The sequence below is a fragment of the Otolemur garnettii genome, unplaced genomic scaffold, assembly GCF_000181295.1.
Source record: "Otolemur garnettii isolate 467f Iridium unplaced genomic scaffold, OtoGar3 scaffold00032, whole genome shotgun sequence".
NCBI lineage: Eukaryota > Metazoa > Chordata > Mammalia > Primates > Galagidae > Otolemur > Otolemur garnettii.
In genome coordinates this window covers 4422474-4431039 of record NW_003852427.1, presented here as the reverse complement: position 1 = coordinate 4431039, position 8566 = coordinate 4422474, and the positions used below count along the sequence as shown (strand labels likewise).

General features: G+C 49.5%; 1 protein-coding gene across 1 annotated transcript in view; it reads left to right on the top strand.

Moving 5' to 3' along the window:
* The window catches only part of SLCO2A1 (solute carrier organic anion transporter family member 2A1), a 78655-nt gene that overhangs the window by 25223 nt on the left and 44866 nt on the right, over positions 1 to 8566 (top strand). The gene's annotated exons all lie outside the window — the stretch shown is intronic.

Here is an 8566-nt window from a genome sequence, read left to right as displayed (position 1 = left end):
AAAAAAAAAAAATCCACATCCATCTTATTATTAGAACAAAGAATAGGAAGAATATAGAATAGCAAAGTTTCCATGTTAATATGGTCCAATGTCCTTTTCCTGCATTCAAAGCAGATTCCCTACTGGTGCCTTATTGCAGCCTAACAAATGACTACCCTGTCAACTTCCCCAAAAGACAAGCTAGCACTTGTTCACTGAAAGAAAACTTTTCTGGCTTAACAAAAGAGATAGCTTCTGAAGAAGAATTTGGATGCATATTTACAGAAACATCAGTGATCATTTGGTTTCTAAGTGTTTGTTTTTCTGGGAAACCTTGAACACCAGCCTCCGGCTGATCTGGCAAGTCCACCTCCCTGCTTCTGTTTCATCCCGCCGCCTTGGGCAATGGCTGGCCCTTCGCTCTTTCAGCTCTTCCCTGCAGCCATGCCTGGCCCTCCCCACCCTTTTGCTGAGCTTCCAACAGGGCACCCCAGGAAGGAAACAAAGCAACACATGGCAGCTTGGCATTGCTGGTGTTATTAGGAGGTAGAAAGCTTATCCACCCCCCTGTTTGTGCCCTGTCTTCCTTCAAACAAGAGCACTGCTGTGGAAATCTACCCTTTCTTTTTCGGATTGTTCTGAGATTTATATGTTCAAGGGTCCCCGGGATCCTGTCATACCAAAGGCCTTTAATTAGCTCATAATACCACAGAATACAAAATAGCAACAAACACCATGAAATCACGCAAATTGGGACTTCCAGTGTTCATTTTAATTGTACCTTATGTGGCAGCCTCCAAATGAGAATTCTGTCTAAGCTGTGTGTACTAAGCTAAAAGGTGGTTGGGAAATCCTGGTCCAGTCCGATTTAGCTAGGACTTAGCTCGGACAGATGCCTTGACCAGGGTCCCCCAGGCAGTGTGAAAGGTGGGAAGAAAGTCCACCTTGAGCTTCAAAGGCCTTTTCTAGTTCATAACAACACCAATAACACTGACGGTACCTTTTATCATTGCTACTATGAATACCACCAACTTTGGCACTAGGCTGAGTGTTTTGAATCTCTGAGCTTTATCTCAAGCAGGCATTCTTCCTGCCTGGAAACATATTTGATTTCCTGAATCACTTCTTGAAAGAGACTTTCCCTGTTGGGGCTTAGCCACGCTCTGCGGGAGGTATAGGAGGGATGGGCGGGGTGGCTGGAGGAGGCCTTCCATCCTTCCATCGCAGGAGGCATCTGCTTCTCGGCTTTGCTTCCTCTGTCCTCTGAGGGGCCAGGGAGAGGGAGCCCACTGTTCCATCCAGCTCTGAGGAGCCAACCCAGGTTCCCTATTCCCTCTTTAAATGGCTACATCTCTGACACAGGGAAGCAGCCAGGCAGGATTCACCCTGCAGAGTTCTTTGTCCCCATTGTACTAGGGACTCCTGAACCCTGAGCCTTCCCTCCCAAGTTTTACCCATTGGTGACCTGCCAGGCAGGACCCAGAATGAGCTGTGAGAATGGAGACTCTAAGAAAGGGAAGTGTTAAGTGGAGATGGGCTGACACCACATGGCTTCTGTGGGAGACATAAAACCACTAGGGAAGACGCGGGTCAAATACATGAGGTCACAGGACACGTAAATGTAGCGGGGAGAGGAAGGACCTGGTTACACTGTTAGGTTTGACAACTTGGCTGACAAGAATACATTTCTCGGAGTCTTTTTTTTCCATTGAAAAAATGAGGACAGCGTGATTTGTCTGCTGGGCTCAGCATCAGGAAATGGACTGGGTTTATAACTCCAGACGCAGACTGAGCAAACCTTTGCCTCCCCTCCTCTCTCACACCTCCTTCATAGTGAAAGTAATGAATAAAAAATGATGAAAACCAGGAACAGGGAAAACCAGAACACAGACGATGAGTGGATGAAGGATTTCAGCAACGTCAGTGGGCTGCACAGCGGTGGGGAACTGTTGGTGGAGGATTTAGAAGTGTTGGTGCAGGAAGGCAGCCCCTTGACCGCCTGCCTGGGGCCTGCAGTGGCAGGGAGCCCCCGCCTGGCCTGGCCCTGGAGGGACCACAGATCTAGAATTACAGGCTGCAGAAGGAGGAGCCTGAACCCTGAGGGGCTCCTGCAGAACAGCCCTGGGCCCCAGGGAAAGCACAAGCAGCCTTCTCAGCATGAAGTAAGGAAACTTGAGTGAGCATGGTGGGTGTTTATGCCCAGGAAGGACACTCCGCTTCACTGGCTCCCAAAGCACCTGCCACGAAGTGAAGTGATCCAGTAAGAATAAAAACCCTGGCCAGGCAGAGTGGGTCCACTCAGGAAGGCTGAGGCAGGTGACTTTGAGACCAGCCTGAGCCAGAGCAAGACCCCCATCTCTACTACAAATAGAAAAACTAGTTGGGTATTGTGGTGGGCGCCTGTAGTCCCAGCTACTCAGGAGGCTGAGGCGAGAGGATCGCTGAGCCCAAGAGTTTGAGGTTGCTGTGAGCTATGATGATGGCACTGCACTGTACCCAGGATAACAGAGGGAGAGTCTGTCTCAAAAATAAAAATAAATAAATAAAATAATAATGATAGAACTATTAAGAATCAGGAGGAGTAGGGAGAAAGGGAGATCTAAGTATAAGTACCCTAAATCCTCCTCCCTAATAGCATGTACCCTGAAGTGATAAGTCAAGAGATTGTAGAACCAACATACCGTTTTGAGAAGTGTGGCTATGATCAACAGAAAAACTAAAGACCAGCCAGACGTGGAGAGCTGGGGCTGGGCTTTACCATTCTAACCCTTCCAGACTACTCAATTTTTTTTTAAACATAAGGATGCATTGCGTTAATTCAAAATGAAGGGAAAAAAATTAAAAAGTGAAAAGCAGTGTAAATGGATTTTAATTCCATGGGTAGAATTCCGGCTGACTGCCACTGCAGCTCCTGAGGGCCTGCCGGGTGTTGCTCACTTTCAGTTGGGTTGTCAGTGCAGTTGTGCGGTCCTGGTTCTTCCCAAGAGGTATGCTGGTCTCAGAGGTGTTCCCACCTGCCCGGGGTGCAGTCAGCTCAGCCTAGAGACAGGAGGAACAGAACGTCCTCTGAGGCCAGAGGTGACCATTTGAGGACAGAAGCACTGCAGAGGGGCCCTCAGCATCCCCTGTTCTCTCCCTGCGCCCTTTCCTCCTGTCCCTTTTCCTCCTTTCCTCTGTCCCTCCCTGCCTCCTTCCTTCCTTCCTTTGGAAGAGTTATTCTGTTTTGATTGACTTGTCAGAGCCCCATTTGGGAAAGCAGATGGTTGCTGTTCAGGGACACTGGGAGTAGGGGGCTCGCCAGCTGAGTGTCTCAGGCCAGCCCCACTTCCTGCCTGCTGAACTGCCTCAGAGAAGTTACATTCTAGTGGACATAAAGGATCAGGGGAATTTTCTAGAGTTTTACCTTCCCCAGGATTTGTGTGGACAAAGTCAGAGTTGGTCAACAGCAGAGTCACACTTTAACAAGTAAGAACCTTGTGGGGTCACGTTTCGAAACTTCCGCCTGATAGTCCTTTAACTATAGGTAGATGCCTCTGATGTTCGATTTGGAAAAGAGAGCTGTGAACCTGTGGGACAAATGAAACTATCCTCTGGGCCTTTGTCCTTCACCTGGGGCTGTGAGAGTTTCCCTCCTGGTTTATGGCTTAGCCATTTTGGCCTTCTTAGTCAGAGCGCTGAGGCCTGGCATGGGCCTGGACGCTGCCTCTGGGCCTTCAATCTGGCATCTCAGCAGCTTTTCAGCCTTTCTTAGTTCTTTGGCACAGGGGGTTGAAAGTTTCCTCTTTATTAGAAAGAAGATCTTTGCGGCCACTCCGATTTTTTTGGTCCCTTCCTCTTTGTGTTTGTTGGGGTTGAAGAAAGACCAGGGCTGTGAGCTTGGCTTTTGCATTTAGAAGTCTGAGTGCCTCCTGCCCACCGCCCCTGCAAGAATGCTGCCCCCCTCAATGCTGTTTCTCTGCCAGCTTCCTCCTGTAAGGTGCCTCCTGTTAACCTTCACACACACACACACACACACACACACACACACCCTCTTGTACACCTCAATGTTTACATTAGTGTGCACACACAAACCTAGCTATTTATATGGGTTTTGAACCTTTCAAAGCAGGCGCCTTGAACAAACACACTATTCCAATGACATTGCCGATGCGCATTATTAAAAAAACAAACAAAAACAAAGAACGGTTTGTGGAATTCCCTTCAAAGCTTCAGACCATTGTTTTGAATACCTTTATGGTTGCAAATCTTCTTTCAAGTGGATTTTTTCTTTAACCAACTTTATTGAGGTATGGTCTACACATAGTAAAATGCAGACTTCCGGGGTTTGCTAAGTTTTGACAAATGTAAATGCCTGTGTAAATACCACCATGAAGAAAGGAGACTGTTTCTACCATACTTCCTACATAACTGCACATATTTCAGTTTGGGTTTAGAAATATCCAAAACTTGTTTAGACTTGAGTCATGTCCTAGGGGCAGCTGAACTGACAAATGCTGTTTTGTGCCTTATGAATTGTATGGCTCTCAGGCTAATGGAAAGCAACGCGCAAGGGAAAATTTATAAATGATTGAAGACAGATCATGGGAACACATCTGCAGCATTCAAGAATGGCTACTCTGGGCAGCACCTGTGGCTCAGGGAGTAGGGCGTCGGCCTCCTAGACCGAGGGTGGCAGGTTCGAACCTGGCACCGGCCAAACGGCAACAGGAAATAGCTGGGCATTATGGTGGTGCTTGTAGTCCCAGCTATTCGGGAGGCTGAGGCAAGAGAATCGCCTAAGCCCAAGAGCTGTAGGTTGCTGTGAGCTGTGATGCTACAGCACTCTACCAAGGGTGACAAAGTGAGACACTGTCTTAAAAGAAAAGAATGACCACTCTGATGAATCTTTATTCTGGAACATGAATTTATCAGTTAGAGTACTTTAATGAAGCCAGGTGTAGTAGTGGCTCATTAAATCCTAGCACTTTAAGAAGCCAAGGTAGGAGGATCCCTTGAGCCCAGAACCTTGAGATCAGCCTGAGCAACATAGCAAGACCCCATTTCTTTAAAAAAGAAAAATTAGCTAGGTGTGGTGGTATGTGCTTATAGTCCCAGCTACTTGGGAGGTTGAGGCAGGAGGATCACTTGAGCCCAGACCTGAGAGGGCCACATGAGCCGACACCTGGCAGTGAGGATGGCTTTGTGAGAAGTGGGGGCAGGGAAGGAGCCAGCAGGCAGGGGCTGGAGTCTCCCACCTCGTAGCTGGAAGGAGAAAACAAGGGACTTCCTACTTAAAGGTAAATCTGTCAGGAGAAGGTCTGAAACAGATTCTTTCTCCACTTTCCCCATCTTCCTCTCAGGAGACAGCTGGGGAGGCAGCGATTAGTCGCTCCTATTCATTCATTACTAACTTGGCTAGAGAAAGACTGGTCTTTCCTGAGCTTAATGCTCAGAAACTCAAGTGCTCTAAAACTGTCCTCCCTGTCCTGGGCCCCTGCCTCCACCCACAGCTTTGCCCCCTTCCCGGCCCTTGGGCTACAAACGTAGCTCCTCTGTTCTTCTACTCCACATCAGTGATAGCCCTGTCAATTCAGGAGCCCCTGGTCCCGTCCCTGCCCAGATGTGCTTTGCCCCAGCCTGGCCTCCATCCAACCTTTACTCCTTGGCTGGATGCTACTCTTGCCCCACTGCAGTATGTCTAGCTCTGTGAGAAGCCAGCACAGGATGCTGGGATTTTTGGAATTGACCTTGAACTAGGTACACAATTGAGCCTTGTTCTGGGCAAGGGTACTTTTGAAGGACAGAGGGAGTTATCAAGACAAAGAAGGCAAGGGCGTGGTATGTGTGCCCTGGGGGACTCTTCGGGTATGATCTTGATGGCATTTGAATGGCCACGTCTGTTGCAGCTATCTAATGCTGCAAACCCAAGCAGCCCAAAACTCAGGCTTAAAATGACGAGCACATTGAGTTGCTGATAGATGTGCCACCTATCTAGGGTTTGTCGGAGGAAGCTCAATTCTGCTCTGCTTGGCACCACAGCCTGGGACTGGAATCCTCTGGAGACTTGCTCAGCAACATATCGACTGGCAGCTGACACTGGTTAAGGGCTGAAATGTTAGCTTAGGTGGCTGCTGAACACCAACATTTGGCCTCCCCATGAGAGAGAAGACTGGGTTTCCTTGCAATGCAAGGTCTGGCTTCTCAGGGTCTCGAGAAGGAAATAGCCAGGCAGATTCTGTATCTGCATTTAGGAGCTAGCCTCCGAAGTCACATCACTTTACTTCTGCTTCATTCTCCTCGTTAGAAGCAAGCAACTAAGACTGGCCCAAATTTGGAGAAAGAGAACTCAGACCCACCTCTAGATGGGGTATTGCTGTCACATTGTAAGAGGTTTGTGTGTATGGTGTATGGGAGGAATTGGTGTGGCCATCTTTGCAAAATATGATTAGCCCCAGCAGGGTATGGGTACTGGGGCTAATCATATTTTCACCTTGGTGTCATGCCTTGTAGGAAGCATGGAGCCAGTGACAGGTATCAATTTGGGTGTGACCTGCTCACGTTTGTGCCTAAGGAGGCTCTCCCTGGGTTGATGCGGTAGAAGATTTGAAGAGGGCAGAGGGGAGGCCTGGGAGAGACTGTTGCAATAATCCAGGGGAGAGATGGGACAGGCCTGAGCCAGGGCACACACTGAGGGAGGAAGGTAGAGTCAAATGTGGGAGACACCAAGAAGAGACCACAGGGCCCAGTGATGGGTGAATGCCAGGGGGTGAGGGAGAGGGGGCATCCAGGGGGATTCCTGGTTTCTGGCTTCAGAAACTGAGTAGAGGTGACACAGAATGAAGGAGAAATAGGACAGGCTTGTGTGGGAAGATAGGGAGTCCTAGTGGGAAATGAGTCTGAGGGGTCTGAAAGTGTCTGTGTGGACAGTCCCAGCAGATAGTAGGATGGACCTGAGTGTAAAGATCTTAGGAACATTCTGGATAAGGACCTGAGATTTGAGTGCCATCATCCTTCAGGCCAGTGGGATTGCCTGGGAATATGTGCAAGAGAGATGTGTGTCCAGAGAGGAGATCCTAGAGACTTTGGGGGTTTGTAGTCTTTAGGGAATGGTCAGAGGAGGAGAATCTGGCAATGCATCTGAGATCCGATTGCTCCTTTCCTGAGTCAGACCTGGATCAGTGAATGAATCATCTGGGCTCAAGTGTGCTCTGATGCACACTTGGAAAAAGACTAGACGTTGACCAATCCCATCCCATCACCATTTGGTGCTGCCTTGCCAGCCTGCACTGTGGCTCTTATCGCTCTTTCTACCTTGTGCGGGCAGCTCCTGCGATTAAGGGATTTGTCTGATTGCTTTGCTGCTTCTAATCCTTCACACAGGGGCCTCTTCACAATTGGTCAGATCCAGCATGTGTGTCCCAGTGACTGTCACTCACTAGATCCTGCTGGTGGGACTTTCCCAAGCAACACACTTGGAGCCTCACTCCCACTGATTTTGACTCAATATGTCTGGCCTTGGGCCTTGCCTTTTTGTTTCAAAGACATCTTCATCCATGGTTTTGATTCAAAGCTGAATTAAGAACCACTGATGTAGCCCATGTACCTCACAGCTGAGGAAATCCAGACCCTGGGGAACTGGCTAAGTTGCTCCCTGAGTGAGCTGTCCAGGCCTGGTCCACTCCAGGATGTCCAGGGACTGGCACCTAAGCCCCAAAGTGCCTACTACGTGCTAGGCACTGGGGTTCCCCCTCTCTGGACCTTAGTTCCCCATTTACAAAAAGAGAGTGGTACAAGATCATTTTCAAAAATACTTTTATCACAAAATATTAACAGGAATTCCAATGCATGCAATGAAGCCTGGTGGGGGCTCCCTGGGCAGGCAGGGTAGAGCACTGCTTCTGCCTCCAGGCAGCCAGGACAGCTTCCTTCTGCCACCAGTGAGGAGTGAGGTGGCTATTTGGGCTCAAGGGCAGCCGTCAGGTTGGAGAGGTGTCTGGTTCCATGGGTGTAATGACCTCCTCGGATCTGGAGGCTGTAAGCATGGACATGTGAGCTGGCAGGGAGTTCTGAGCCTCACAAAGGTTCTGTCCTGGCAGGGAGGAGACCCCACAGCCTGGAGTGAGGGCCCCTGTGCAGCAGGCAGGCTCAGTTTTGGAAGGAAATAGAGATGAAGGTGAAGCCCCAGCTGCTCTCCTGAGATGCCAGCCCTTCAATTAAGGGAAGAACTTTGGCAGACTAACGGCACCCCACCCTTCCCTAGAGGAAAAGTGTCATCCCCAAGGGCACTTTCCACAGGCTGATTGCGGGTGTGGGGCTCCTGGCCAGGAGTCTGTTTGGCCCTGGTCCAACAACTAAGGACCTGGGAGGGCCCAGAGCTCAGCCTGTAGCACCAGGCTACAGTAACCCCTCTCCTGCCCTCCCTGATGTGTGTGTCCCCATCAACCTAGGAACTCACATTTACTCAGTACCCACAGGACAAGGCACGCAGGGCAGGGTGAGAAACAGACAGACAGCCTGGGCCCCTTCCTCAGCCATGATCATCTGCGCAGCAGTCACAGACACCGCTGATAAGAGGTGACAAGTGTGATAAGGACAGGAATAGGGACAT